Below are 13,653 nucleotides of genomic sequence, written 5' to 3'. Positions count from 1 at the left end.
TTGGCTCACTGCAAGCTCCATCTCCCAGGTTCAAGTGATTCTCCTGCCTCAGCCTCCCGAGTAGCTGGGATTACAGGCATGTACCACCATGGCCAGCTAATTTTTTGTATTTTTAGTAGAGACTGGGTTTCACTATGTTGGCCAGGCTGGTCTCAAACTCCTGACCTCAAGTGATCCACCCTCCTCGGCCTCCCAAAGTGCTGGGATTACAGGAGTGAGCCACCACACCCGGCCAGATTCATCACTTTTCTAAACTATGTTTTGTGTGATATTAATAAAAATCTTAATTTAATCCCTTATTTAAGGCACTGGTACCACTTTGAAGAGGGAATCACCAAATACGCTAGGAGGAATTCATACTGTTTTTATGTCCTTCTGAATGCAAAGTGGATCATCACATTATAAGATTTATGAAGAAATATTCATTCTGTTTTTAAAGGTTTCTTCTAAGTTTGCAAGCACGATGACCTCTTGTTTCATAATTTATGGTAATGAATTCACGCTGTAGCTCATTTTGTAATACATTCTCTTAGAAAAATTAATTGACCTGGGGTGTTCAAATGGGTATGTACTGAGATGACAAGTTTGAAAGCCTTTCAAGAGTTCTGTTCGCAAGTCATCAGAGGAATGAAGGCGACATTTCAGAGTCCTTTAATTATCTCAGATGATGTGATAAGGAAAATAATATCCTAACTGACAAATCAAAATCATACGTTGGGATGAAGTCAGTTACATACACAATAGATTCCTTTCTCTTGAAAGCCATGGTCTGGACACATTTCAGTAACTTTCTTCTTTAGCCACAAACAGTGAACCACAGAGAAAGCATGAAGTCTGCATTTCTGCATGGGGCACTTTCAAAATGCTGACTTGCTGCCATGGAAGTTCGCCCAGGGTACTGAGCAAAGTGAAAAAAAATGCAAGTTGCACAACAATGCGTGCAGTGTGACACCATTCACAGGGGAAGACAGTTACGATAAGATGTATTATGACCTGATACAATACTATACTATCTTATGTTATGTAGAAGGACAATTCTGAAAAGACCCAAAGGAAACAGTTAATAATTGTTGCTTTTGGGAAGAATAAATTGGGGATGATGGTGTCTTTTACATATTATATTTCAAAAGGTTTTATGTTAGCGATATTAATAATAATAAAATAAACAAGTAAGGAAAATAGAGAAGAAAAGAGAGTTGCCACATTGTAAAGAATAGCAGGTAAGGAGGCTGGGTTTGTCCAGCAGGAATGGACCCCAGCACCCCCAACTTGCTCATCCACCAGCGATTAGTTGACTCCTTATATGTGAACATCCTCATGTACTGTGTCGTCTCCTTTGATGCCATATACTGAGCTGTCAGGAGCTCAGAGCACATTGCTGGGGTGTGACTGAGCCTTGTGGAAGTCTCCACAATATCTCTTCTACCTTCTGACATCATAATTACAGCACATGTGGAACTACTACTATGGTGGTGGTGGTTGTTAGGATGTATATACCACAGTATTTTAGTAGATACTGAGGTTCACTAAAACTGGGAAAATTCACCCATAAAAAATATTTTTCTTTTGAAAGAAAGAATAATTACTGAGCTAATTATGTTTTCATTGATACTGTTTCCAAGTAAGGTCCCATTCTCAGGTGCTGGGAGCTCGGATTTCAACATATAATCAAGCTTGTCTGACCTGCGGCCCACAGGCCACATGTGGCCCCAGACAACTTTGAATGCAGCCAGACACAAATTTTCTTAAAATATTATGAGATTTTTGTTTTGTTTTCTCATCAGCTATTGTTAGTGTGTTAGTGTTGTTGTATTCTATGTGTGGCCCGAGGCAATTCTTATTCTTCCATTGTATCCCAGAGAAGCAAAAAAATTGGACATCCCTGACAGGGTGTCCATTTGATTTCATGCAGGGTAGCAACTTATACACAGGTTGGACAAGCTTGATTAGCTCATTTGGTGTGAGAGAATCAACAACAGAAAAATAAACCCTGGAGAAGTTCAGTTTTGACCTTCTCCTTGTTCCATCGTCCTGCTGATGTGGAATATTGAAAATATCTATTCTATGAGGTTTGTAGAATACAGTTTGATTTATTTTACTTTATGATTCAAACTGTATGCTTTCACTTTTTAAAAGAACCACATATCCATATGGAAAGATAAACATCTATTTTCTAGACATTTTAAACCTTCTCTGGGCCGTCATTTTATTCTTCAGAGTCTATTTTCCTTCAGCTGGAGATTTGACGTGCTGTTAGAGAATCAATGGTGGTATGTTTGAAAAATCAATGCTAATGGGTTCCAACATGAAATCAAAAGGTGGGCATTTCCAGTGAAAACTTTCAAGTGTGTTAAAAATAGCACTCGATTTGTTATTTCTTAATAGAATGTAAGATTTTGAAGAATTTGGCAAAGTGTCAGAGACAGGCTACAAGCAAGTCTGTGTATAGGCAAATACCCACCAGCCGTGTTATCTGAGCCAGGGGGCTTTGCTGTGCTTCTCTCTGATTTCTGAGATGTGACATGCCCACAGAAAAAACCTCCTCTCCAGGATATGACAGAGAAAACTAGATTCCAGAGATGTGGCCTTGTTCTCATATTTCTGTCCCTTAAAAGTGCTATGTTCATTCCCACTCCGGGTTCTTTGCATTACTTTTCCTTCTGCTTGGAATGGTTTTTCCTAAGATCTTCACATAACTGCCTTTGTTCCATCATTTAGATCTGTGATAGGCAGAATAACAACCCTCTTCCGCGCCCATGCCCTCCTACCCCCAAACCCTGATGATGTCCTGATCCTTGGAACTTTACGGATGTGAGTAAGTTGAGGATGTAGAGATGGGAGGATTATCTAGGTAGGTCCAATGTATTCACAAGGGTCCTTTTAAGCATAAGAAGATAAGAAAGTGAGTATCAGAAGCAGAGAAGGATCCAAAGATGCCAATTTGCTGGTTTTGCAGTTGGAGGAAAAGGACCACAGGAAGGAATGCTGACATCCTCTCAATGCAGGAAAAGGTAGGGAAATGGGTTCTTCCTAGACCCTCAGAGAGAATGCAGCCCTGCTGACAACCTGCTTTTAGCTTAATGAGACCTGTGTTGGACATCTGACTTTCAGAATGATGAGCTCATAAATTTGTGGGATTAAGTCATTAAATTTCTGGTAATTTACCATGGCAGCAATAGGAAACTAATACAAGGTCATAACTCAATTGTCACCTCTTAGAACTTGTTCATACCCCAATTAAAGAGTCTTCAGTCACTCTTTACTGTGCCATTTTATACTCTTCATAGTATTTATCAAAACCTGAAAAAATCTGAGATAATAAGTACAATTTTAAATAATTTTCTTCCATTCGAATATGAACTCCTAGAGACAGCAGGGACTGTCTTGTTCACCATGGTGACCCCAGCACTTAGAATAATGTCTGGCACATAGTAGGTCCTCATGAAAACAGTACTGCTCCTTCCTTTACAGTCTTTCTTCTTCCTCCTCCTCTTCTTTCCAGAATATATCTGTGGGAAGAAAAAAATTTTTTTATTTAAAATGTTTGTTTTTATTGGAAAATAAACCATTTGGAGCAATTTTTAAATGGATGGGCAGAAGAGTCCTCTTGCACCTCTCCCCTCACCAGCTTGCTTTTTTCCCAAGGTTGAGAATGAGTCTGGCCAAGTAAGTTATTCCAGAATTCCATTAGATCATTCAAGCCAAGAAAGGGGTGAAATTCTAAGATTTGTATCTCTGGTAAATTCACTGAGGGATGGAAATTGGGCCTGAGCCTGATATACTTCTGGATATGACGTTACTGTTCTTTGGTGGCTTAGTGGAAATCTTCCACAGGCAAGTACTACAGAAGAGATTGGGGGATGGGTGGGTGGAGGCATTTGTGAAATGCCTGTGCTTGGCACACAAGAGTCCTACCTTCCTTGGCCACTGTGGACTTGTCCAGCCTCATCCTTACCCAGGTTATATTCCAAGATCCCTGGAATTCTTGCTGATCCCTTGAAACACTGTGCTTTCATTCCTTGTGTCTTTCTCTTGCTGCTTCTGAGCTTGAAAGGTCTGTCTTTGCTTTGTCCCTGTGGTAAAGTCCCAGTCTTCCTTCAGAGAACGGTTCTCTTCTTCTATTCCTGTCTGTGTCTCCCTGGGTAACCTGCATTTACTAAGAGTTCTAACAGATATGTCTTCATGGTCATCTGTCTGAAGACAGGGACAATGTCTTGTGCCCTCTTGAGTCCCAAACGCAAAGTATAGATATGGCACAGTCATTTTCCGAAGGTAAGAATCTCTGTCCTGCATTAGACTGCACCAAGATCATGTACTATTCATTCTTGAATCTCAGAATCATGATGGCTCAGAGTGGCACTGCATATGTGTTTAATGGCTAGACTTGAATTAAATGGCATGGGTGACAGAGACTACTTGCTATCCCCTGGTTAGTGGTATTTTTAACTTATAAGATTTTTACCTTGACACCTAGCTAACTAGAACATTTCTCAGCTTTATAGCTAGGTATGGCCAAGTGATCATGTTACAGTCAATGAAATTTGAGCAGAAGTGTCATGTAGCAGATCCTAGAAACTTTTGTTAAGAGATGGATGCAATGTGCCCTTTGACTATTCTTTGGGTTCTGTCTCTCATCCTCTGGTTTGGAACATAGATGCCTTTAGTCATGTGTCACCAGAATCCCAGTGCAGTACCCTGGGACTAGTAACAGTGAGATAGTGTTACCACTCCAGGCCTGGGGCAAAAGAAAGGAGGTGTTAATTGGGTACCTGGAAGAAGAGTGTTCTTGGAGAGGGCCTCCCATCAGGAGCCATAACTTTCTATGGAAAGAACTAGCAGCCTGCAGGGATGTAGCTAAGAAAACAAATATCTGACCCCTCACCCTTCTGCATCCTCAAATAGATGCTCCCTATAAGCTGAACCAACCATAAATCAGAAAATAAGGGAGCCCATTGATGTGAACCTTGGAGGCCCATCTCCAGGGGAATAACAGGTGGAGTAGAGATATCGAGCACACCTAGGTAGACCTGCTTTCTCATTTTTAAAATAAGGGAATTAGATTGAATGATCTCTACTATCCTTTCCGGTTGTGATATTTCAGTGGATTTTCTGCATTCGAGCATTTTACAAACCTTCCTGTTACCTGTAGTCAGGCATTCCTGAGCATCAGGTCTTATAGACCAATGTTTGCAACTCAAAGTTATATTAATTGATGAAAGGAAGACAACTAGAACAATGGGTCATGTTAAAGAGTCCATAAACAGAACCACACATATATGAACAATTGATTTTATGACAAAAATTGCACTGTAGAGTAGTGGCAAAAGGATGATCTTTGTAATAAATCATGCTAGGTCAATTGTATTTTTATGCAGAAAAAATCTTAACATGTAACTCACACATAATTATATTTGGACTATGAGCCTAAATGCAAAATAAACAAAGCTCCTAAAGAAAATATAGGAAAGTATCTTCATGGCATTGCTATAAGGTAAAAGAATGAACAAACGACTTGAACAAGCATTTCATAAAAGAAGCATATCCAAATGGCCAATAAACATAAGATAAGGCGTCTAACTTCACTGGTTGTCACCAGGATGACTAACATTACAAAGATTGACAGTAACACATGTTGATGAAGATGTGGAGCAACTGGAACTCTCATACTCTGCTAGTGAGCATGAAAATTGGTATAGCCACTTTGGAAAACTTTTCTAGTATCTACTAAAGTTGAACATATACAAAACCTATGGCCCAGAACAAATAGGTATATCCACAAAAGATATGCATGTATATATTCACTAAAAAACATATACAAGAATATTCATTGCAACCTTATATGTAAGGGAGCAAAACTGGAAAAATGAAAGTGGAAACCAAGAGTACAGTGGATATAAGACTTGAGGTGTGTTTATATAATTAAATACTAATGTAGAGCAATAAAAATGAATGAATAATTGCTACATGCAATAATGAGGGTGAAACTAATGAAAAGTACACAGAAAAGCAAATACTGAATGATTACTTTTACATAGATTAAAAACAGGCAAGCAATAATGATGTCAGAAAGCAGGGTTAAGATTACCTTTTGGGAGGATGTAGGGATTGGGGTCAGGGCAAGAGGACAGCTACTGGGGTGCTGGTAACTTTTCGTTTGTTTGATCATGGTCATGGTTCTATCAGTGTGTTTACAGCAAAACCTCTTTGAGCTATACACTGATTTGTGCCAATATTTTTTTGGTGGGGGGGATGGAGTTTTGTACTTGTCGCTCAGGCTGGAGTGCAATGGTGTGATCTCGGCTCACTGCAACCTCCGCTTCCCAGATTCAAGCAATTCTCTGGCTTCAGCCTCCTGAGTAGCTGGGATTACAGGCACCTGGCACCATGCCCAGCTAATTTTTGTATTTTTAGTAGAGATAGGGTTTCACCATGTTGGTCAGGTTGCTCTTGAACTGCTGACCTCAGGTGATCCTCCCACCTCAGCCTCACAAAGTGCTGGGATTACAGGTGTTACAGGTGCCCAGCTGGTTTGTGCTTATTCTTATAAATAAAGACTTAGAAATTTGTTGACTTCAGTAAATAATTTTTTTCTTTTTATAAAAGCTGGGGCAAGAACGTGAACACTAGCCCTTCCATATTCAATAGTAATGTAAGGATCAGGACAAGACCATGTCTGTGTTGCCATAGAGGAAGTAACAACAGTGAACACTTCCAAACAAGATTTCTTTGAACAGGTGTTCAAAACCAAAAAGGTTTCCTAAGTCATTTGTGAAACTAAATTTTACTGCAGCCTGGAGCCCCGGGTATTGTGTCAGGAATCGTATGCAATGAGATCATTTTCTTTTGCTCACATTTCTGCCTGATAAAGAAAATAAATCTATTTGACAGAACAAAGAATTGCCTCATATGAAAATATGTTGAGAAAAAGGCAGCATTATTCTCAACTCCTAATGCCTAGGAGAAAAATGATATGAGGTTTAAAAGAGTTTTCTGTCCTGAGAAAGATTAAATTTTTACAGATTCTCTCAGCAAATAGTGCATTTATGAAATAAACTCTGGGCCATCCACAAGCTAATTCCAACAAGTATTGTAGGTAGCTTACCTAAAAGACATCAAAATAATGACAAAAACAGCAATGATAACCACAACACCCCAAACAGGAGCCATGTTGATGACAAGAGGGGTGAGAGGTAACAGTTTTAACATAAAATCTGTCTATGCTAAAGAAAGTGAAACAAACTGAGCACCACACTTAACTATTACCATCCTGGTGGCCAAGGCAAAAAGAAACTTCATAAATTGTTTAGCTCATTAAAAAAAAAAAAAAAAAAAGGAAGGAAGCATACTAGTGCAACATGAGAGAAAAACATTCCTAGCATATTAAGAGAAAGTAATCAGGAGGGTTTGTTTTACATATGGTTTTAAACATTGTAATAGAATTTGTCATTATAGGAGGTTTTATAGTATATGCGAAACATTCTCAATGATCCCTGGCAAAAGGCAAAGGCATAACAACATTAAGTCGTGGCTTCTTAAAGGCACAATGTAATAGACGAACTCCTGGCTTTGAAGCAGTTGTGTAGTGTCCTAGAGGATGTGATGGATTTGTGTAGCCTGAGTTTCCTTGGTCACACTACTCTGGGGCAAAGTTAGAGTAACCAGCAGGGTCTGTCTGGCCCTGACCCTCATCAACACTGCAGAATCCCTCCAGCTGCTCCTGGGAACCCCCAGGGGATGGCACATGTGTGCTCACCATATGGCCCTTTCAGCTACCATGTGACCCTGCACTCAGCTTCCCCCTGCTACAGTTCACTGCAGTGATGTTTGTGTTGGGGCACGACAGACCCACCCCCAGTGAGGACACTGACACCTCCAAGCCGCTGTGGCTATGCTTCAAAGCCACAAAATGTATCCCCTGCTGCTGCAGCTGTTGGCACTGACCCCTCTCTGTCTCTCTCATGCCCACCAAATGTGATGCCTCCCTCTCCTTCTTCTGCCCACACTGGGGCAAGGTGGCCCCAGTGCAAACTGTTTTTTCTGGACTCCATACAACTCCAATCCCAACCCCAACCGGATGGCACCATAACACTTTCTTGTGCTCTTCTCTGGACCATCCAAAAACTGCCTTCTGGGCTGCCTGACAGTCATAATCTTAGTCTTACATGTTCCTACTGCGTCTCTTCTTTAGGACCCAGCTGAGGGGGGCTAGACCAGAAATGTTCTGATTTTGAGGAAAGTGTGGAGTTTATGAATTTTCCTTTCTGATATGAGTCTATTACCTTGAACCAAGCCTGTATGCCAGACTTTATATCCCTAAAATGCTCCTTTCCTAAAAGGAGGACCATCTTCCAGGAATGTCCAGGCATGTGTGAATCCATGAGGAACAGGGCGTGAACCCGAGCAGAGACTCCACCCATATCAGCCTGTCCTTAATACCTCCCCAGTGTTTGTGTTTACTGCCTAGATCTTGTCCAAAGCCAGGCTTTTCCAGAAAGTGCACATTCCTCTTCTGACCTTGCATCATGCCAGAGAGGCAGCTCCATTTAAATAGCCATAGTCATAGTTGCTTAATGCCGGTTTCACACCATATACTGTGAGGCATTATTTCTGCTTTTCACAGTCACTGCCAGGAAAGTGCTGTTATTCAAATTTTAAATACAAAGAGGTCAAGTAGGTAGGTTAAGTGACTTCTCCAAGGCTACAATGAGTGGTCAAGCTAAGACTCAAACCCAGATTGGTTGGAATCAAGCCTAGGCTTGTCTTGTGTAATACAGTTCAGTATTACACAGGCCCTGGAACCGGAATCTGCGCAGGAACAGCTCTCTTAGGACATATTCAAATATTTTCATTCTCTTTGCTGAGAATTTAAGAGATGAATGTGAACTCCCAAACACACAGCCTCTTGAGTCCTGGCATAAAGTCTGTTCTCAGACTTCTTTTCTTTAGACAGATTTCACACTGTCATCATTTTCTAACCTAGGGTAGCTTCCACCTCAAGTACAACAGGAATCAATTCTAGTAGTTGATCAGTTCAAATGTCCTCCATTTCTACGATTCATTCTTGGCTCAGAAAACCCTGAGCCGACTCAGGCTGAGGGGGACCCCTCTTCTTGTGCTTCCAGGTGTCATGTGATTGAAACCACTTTTGCAAAGATTATGACAGCAAGAGAGGTCTAGCATGGCTGACTCCATCTTGCTTCTAGTCTCATAGGCTGGCTGTCCTTGCTCATTCCTGGGCATACGCCAAGCTAACCATGGGAGAAATTTAGTTTATAGATTAACTTTAGAACAAGGATGATAATAGTCCCTCCCTAAAACTAACCTCCTTCTTGCTCAGGGACAGAAGCTGTCTTTGTAAAACTAATGGAAGGCCATGAGATTAAGATTATGGAAGGGGCCCAAATTCTCCCAAAATGTAGGCATAGTTTTTATAATCCGTATGCTCAAGAGTATGTGGCCAGAGGCCATAATATTTGTGACTTTCCCAATTATTGCTATAGAAAACATCACTATTGTAGAACCTAATATTGGTCTTTTGAGACATTTTTCAGACTTTTGCATTCTAGCAACTGACTGACCCCACCTGGACACGTAACTCATGACTTAGTCACACCCGTGGTCCCAACCCAGAGGCAGATTCAGTACACAAGGACCATTTTTCACACCCTTATGATTTCATCCCCAACCAATCAGCAGCATCCATTCCCTACCCATTTGTCCACCAAATTATTCATAAAAACTCTAGCCTCTGAGTTCTTGGAGAGGCTGATTTGATAATAATAAACTCCTGTCCTTCTGCTTGGTCAGTCTTGTATTAACTAAATGCTTTCTTTATTGCAACATTGCTGTCTCAGTAAATTGGGTTTATCTGTGCAGCCAGCAAGAAGAACCCATCAGGCAATCACATTAATACACCTGTGAAAACCCTTTCCCTGAAATCAACATTTCTTGCTATCTTGCTTTTTCCTGTCCCCTCTGTTTCCATTTAGGGATTCCTGTGCAGCTGACTCTCACACCTGCCTCCAGGATGGAGCCTGTGACCATCTTTTGATCATGTAATTGATTAGCTCAGCTTAGCCACCAGCCCCACCCTGAACCACACTGAGTCTCAGGACATTTTCCAGGAGTGCTGGGACAAAGACACATTCTTTCTCATGGGATTTGAAAAAGGAAGCATATTACTCTGAAAGTTGCTTATGGCCATTTTGGGACTCTGAGTGGGGCCAGCCTTAGAATGCAGCCAATATCCCAGAAGGCAAGTGGAGAAATGGAAAAGAAACCCAATGGCTGAGTTGCTGGGAGTGAGCTTGTCTGAGGCAAACCTTCCTTGAGAGTTTTCAGTCATGTGAACCAATCAGTTTCCTTCCTGGTTTGGGCCTGATTGAGCCAGATTTTCTGTTGCTTGCAATACAAGCATCTTACATATACATTTTGCATAATGGTCAAATTTTTTGTTGTCTCTCTCCCTAGATTGTGAGCTCCTTGATCCCTAAGAGAAACCTGGTTGAAGGAATGAAAGGACAAAAAGACTAGAAGAAAAAGAAATCTGTTGCTCATACGTGTTGAGGACTTGTTTAAGGCCATTGCTATTTAACTAGCTATTCATTGCTCTTCCTGATTCATGGACATTCCAATTAAAGAGCTGGATCCTTTGAGAAATCTTCAATACCAAAATCCATGGTCAGGAACAGTGCTCATTTAGTAGAAAGGAGTTCAGCTCCACCAGAACTTACGACATCTGCAGAGCAAGGAACAACTCACAGAGAATCCTGCAAATGAACTTGCATTTCTTATCATGTGATAAACAAAAGAAATTTTAATTTATCCATCTGTAAATCAGGGTCTTGGAAATAAAGCACTGGGGAAATTGATGTCTATAGGCGCCCTCTGCAGAAATGTTGCCCCTGGACTCCAAGCTCAGAGGGGCTTGTATTTGAAGATGTCAGCAGCCTCCTGCTCCACAAATGAATCATGAGAAGGAGGGAATGAAGGTGGTTGAAGTAGGTGTGGGCCTTTCGTCCTTTACAGTATGCCTATCATGAGTATCTGATGTTGTTATGTGCATTTATTTGTACTTGCACACATGCACCAATCTAAGACAACATTTTCTGTTGGGAATTTCAAAAGAAAAAAGTGAATCTGTTACTGAAGCCCCAGGAGAAAAAATCTGCATAAATGTGGAAGGATTTCTTGCAATCTCCCTTGGTGCTGCTTGTCCCAGTCCTTGCCCTACCCACCCACTATGCACACTGGAACAGCTCCGCAATAATGTATTGCAAAATGTATATGCAGGAAATGCTAGACAGGAGGAAGTGCCCTGGCCTTGACCTCTTGCTTTCACAGCATCACAGGTCAGTGGTGGTGAGTGCCCTGGAGGAAGCATTGCATGCATAACTGAGTTAGCAAATAGGAAAGAGGGCTTTCAGAGAGCAGCGGGGAGAAGAGAAGGGGTGGCAGAAAGTATTGCTGCAAGAACTAGGCTCTAGACCTGGCACTGCCATCATATTTGAACAAGTCCTTACGCTTCTCTACACCTTGATTTCTTCAATGGCAAACTGGGGAGGTTCTGGGTAACAAGATAAGGCACAATGGCTGCTACCACCTGGATATATCTATTTGGAAACAAGAAGGAACACAAAATCCATTTTTCCAGCTCCTCCAGGGTTTGTCCCACCACCACCACCACCAGCTACCAGGGAGACTGTGTCCTGAATTCCTTCATTTTTCCTATAGGTGTTCAACAGCCTCCTCCACACTCAGAGTGCCTCATTTCCAGAAGGCTCATGACTCCTGCCATGCTGTCCCATCTATGAACAGAGAAAAGGAACATTTACTAGGTACTCCAAAACTGTGGGGATCACAACACAAAGACCACCTGAAAGAGTGTTACAAAGAAAAATACACCTTTAAGAGGCCACTAACCAGCTGTCATCCTATCAACAGCCACACACTCATTCATTCATTTACTTGTTCAACAAATAGTTATTGAAGTTAATCACTTACTCAACAAATATTATACTGCCAGGATCTGGAGGTACAAGAGTAAATAAAGTATAGAAATTCCTTTTCTGCTGTTTAGTTTAGTAGAAGATACAAGTAATAAAGCAACCCTAAAAGCACTATAATTAGATTGCCTTGGATAGAAAGTTATAGAGTGCTATTACAGTGCACATGCTGGTGGGGGCAGTGGGTTGTTCCTAGTCTGTCCAAAGGAAGGTAGAAGGGTGAGCAGCAGAAGTGATCAGGGAAAGAAGAGGTGGGATTGGGTCTACAGAGAGTGTTCCAGGCAAGGAACAGACTGGGTGAGGCCTAAAGGTGAGAGTGAGAGAGGACAGGTGGGTTGCAACAGAGATTGCATGAGGACAAGGGTGTGGAAGTGGGGAAGCCTGAATAAAGTGGTGGTAATAGGGTACTTCGGTAGATTCTTGGGCAAGAGCACGACCTTATAAATATACTTTAGGAAAAAAAAAACAGACTGTTTCCTATATTCAGCATGCATTGGAAGTGACAGAGACCAGAGGTAGGGCGAAGGGCAAGGGAATTTTAGTAGTAGTGAGGACAAAGACCAGAGTGCTGTCCCTGTAAACAGAGAATAAAGAACAGATAGAGCAAAGACATGGAATCAACCCAAATGCCCATCAATGACAGACTAGATAAAGAAAATGTGGGACATATTCATCAAGGAATACTATGCAGCCACAAAAAGGAATGAGATCATGTCCATTGCAGGGACATGGATGGAGCTGGAAGCCATTCTCATCAGTAAACTAACACAGGAACAGAAAACCAAACACCACATATTCTCACTCATAAGTGGAAGCTGAACAATGAGAACACATGGACACAGGGAGGGGAACAACACATACTGGGGCCTGTTGGAGGGTAGGGTGGGGGCAGAGCATCAGGATAAAGAGCTAATGCATGCAGGGCTTCATACCCAGGTGATGGGTTGATTGTACAGCAAACCACCATGGCACACGTTTACGTGTGTGACAAACCTGCACGTCCTGCACATGTATCCCAGAACTTAAAATAAAAATTAAAATTAATTAAACAAAAAAGAACAGACAACCAAGAGGCTGTCTTTCAGCTTAGCCATTGCTGTACTAGGAGAGCCTGGGAGAGAACTCTGTTTAGAAATAAACAAGCCCAGGGATTGCCATCTACTTGCCCTACATTCACTTGGACTTATTTATCATAGTGCTTTTTCAAACTGTGTTCAAAAATCCCTGGGGTTTTCCAGAGGTGCTTTAGAGACCCCATTCAACCATGTTGACCTATTTTGGACAAACAAAGGCTTGAAAACCACCAGCATACCTTTTCACAGTGTACATGCTCTGTCTGAGGTCCAGTGCTCTTGGTGGTTATTAAAAGTGGATTTGTGTGTGTGTGTGTCCAGACTGCCACGCACTCTCAGAATTTCACTTGGTGCCCCCCATTCAAGCCTCTCTTGAAGACAGGAATCTCTCTATTTCTGGTTGTTCTGCCCCTGCCCTCCCTACCTAAATCCAGACCCTACTCAAAAAGGAAAATGCTTTCTCAGCATTCCTCCCCATGTTCATTATCTGGCAGGTCTTCTCTGGAGGTTGGAAAGAATTAACCCATTATTGTTATCAACAGCAATCATAATAAGGCATGAAAATGAAATGATGA

At 41.5% G+C, this 13,653-nt stretch overlaps 1 long non-coding RNA gene across 1 annotated transcript in view; it reads right to left on the bottom strand.

Annotated features, from left to right (window-relative positions):
- The window catches only part of LOC105553455, a 43,327-nt gene that overhangs the window by 4,601 nt on the left and 25,073 nt on the right, over positions 1-13,653 (bottom strand). The window contains exon 2 of the long non-coding RNA XR_001008149.1: positions 3,393-3,509. This is a non-coding gene — a long non-coding RNA (uncharacterized LOC105553455). The remainder of the gene's footprint in view (positions 1-3,392; positions 3,510-13,653) is intronic.

Source organism: Mandrillus leucophaeus, unplaced genomic scaffold (genome assembly GCF_000951045.1).
Source record: "Mandrillus leucophaeus isolate KB7577 unplaced genomic scaffold, Mleu.le_1.0 Scaffold597, whole genome shotgun sequence".
NCBI classification, from domain to species: Eukaryota; Metazoa; Chordata; class Mammalia; order Primates; family Cercopithecidae; genus Mandrillus; species Mandrillus leucophaeus.
This window is presented reverse-complemented; position numbering and strand designations above follow the sequence as displayed.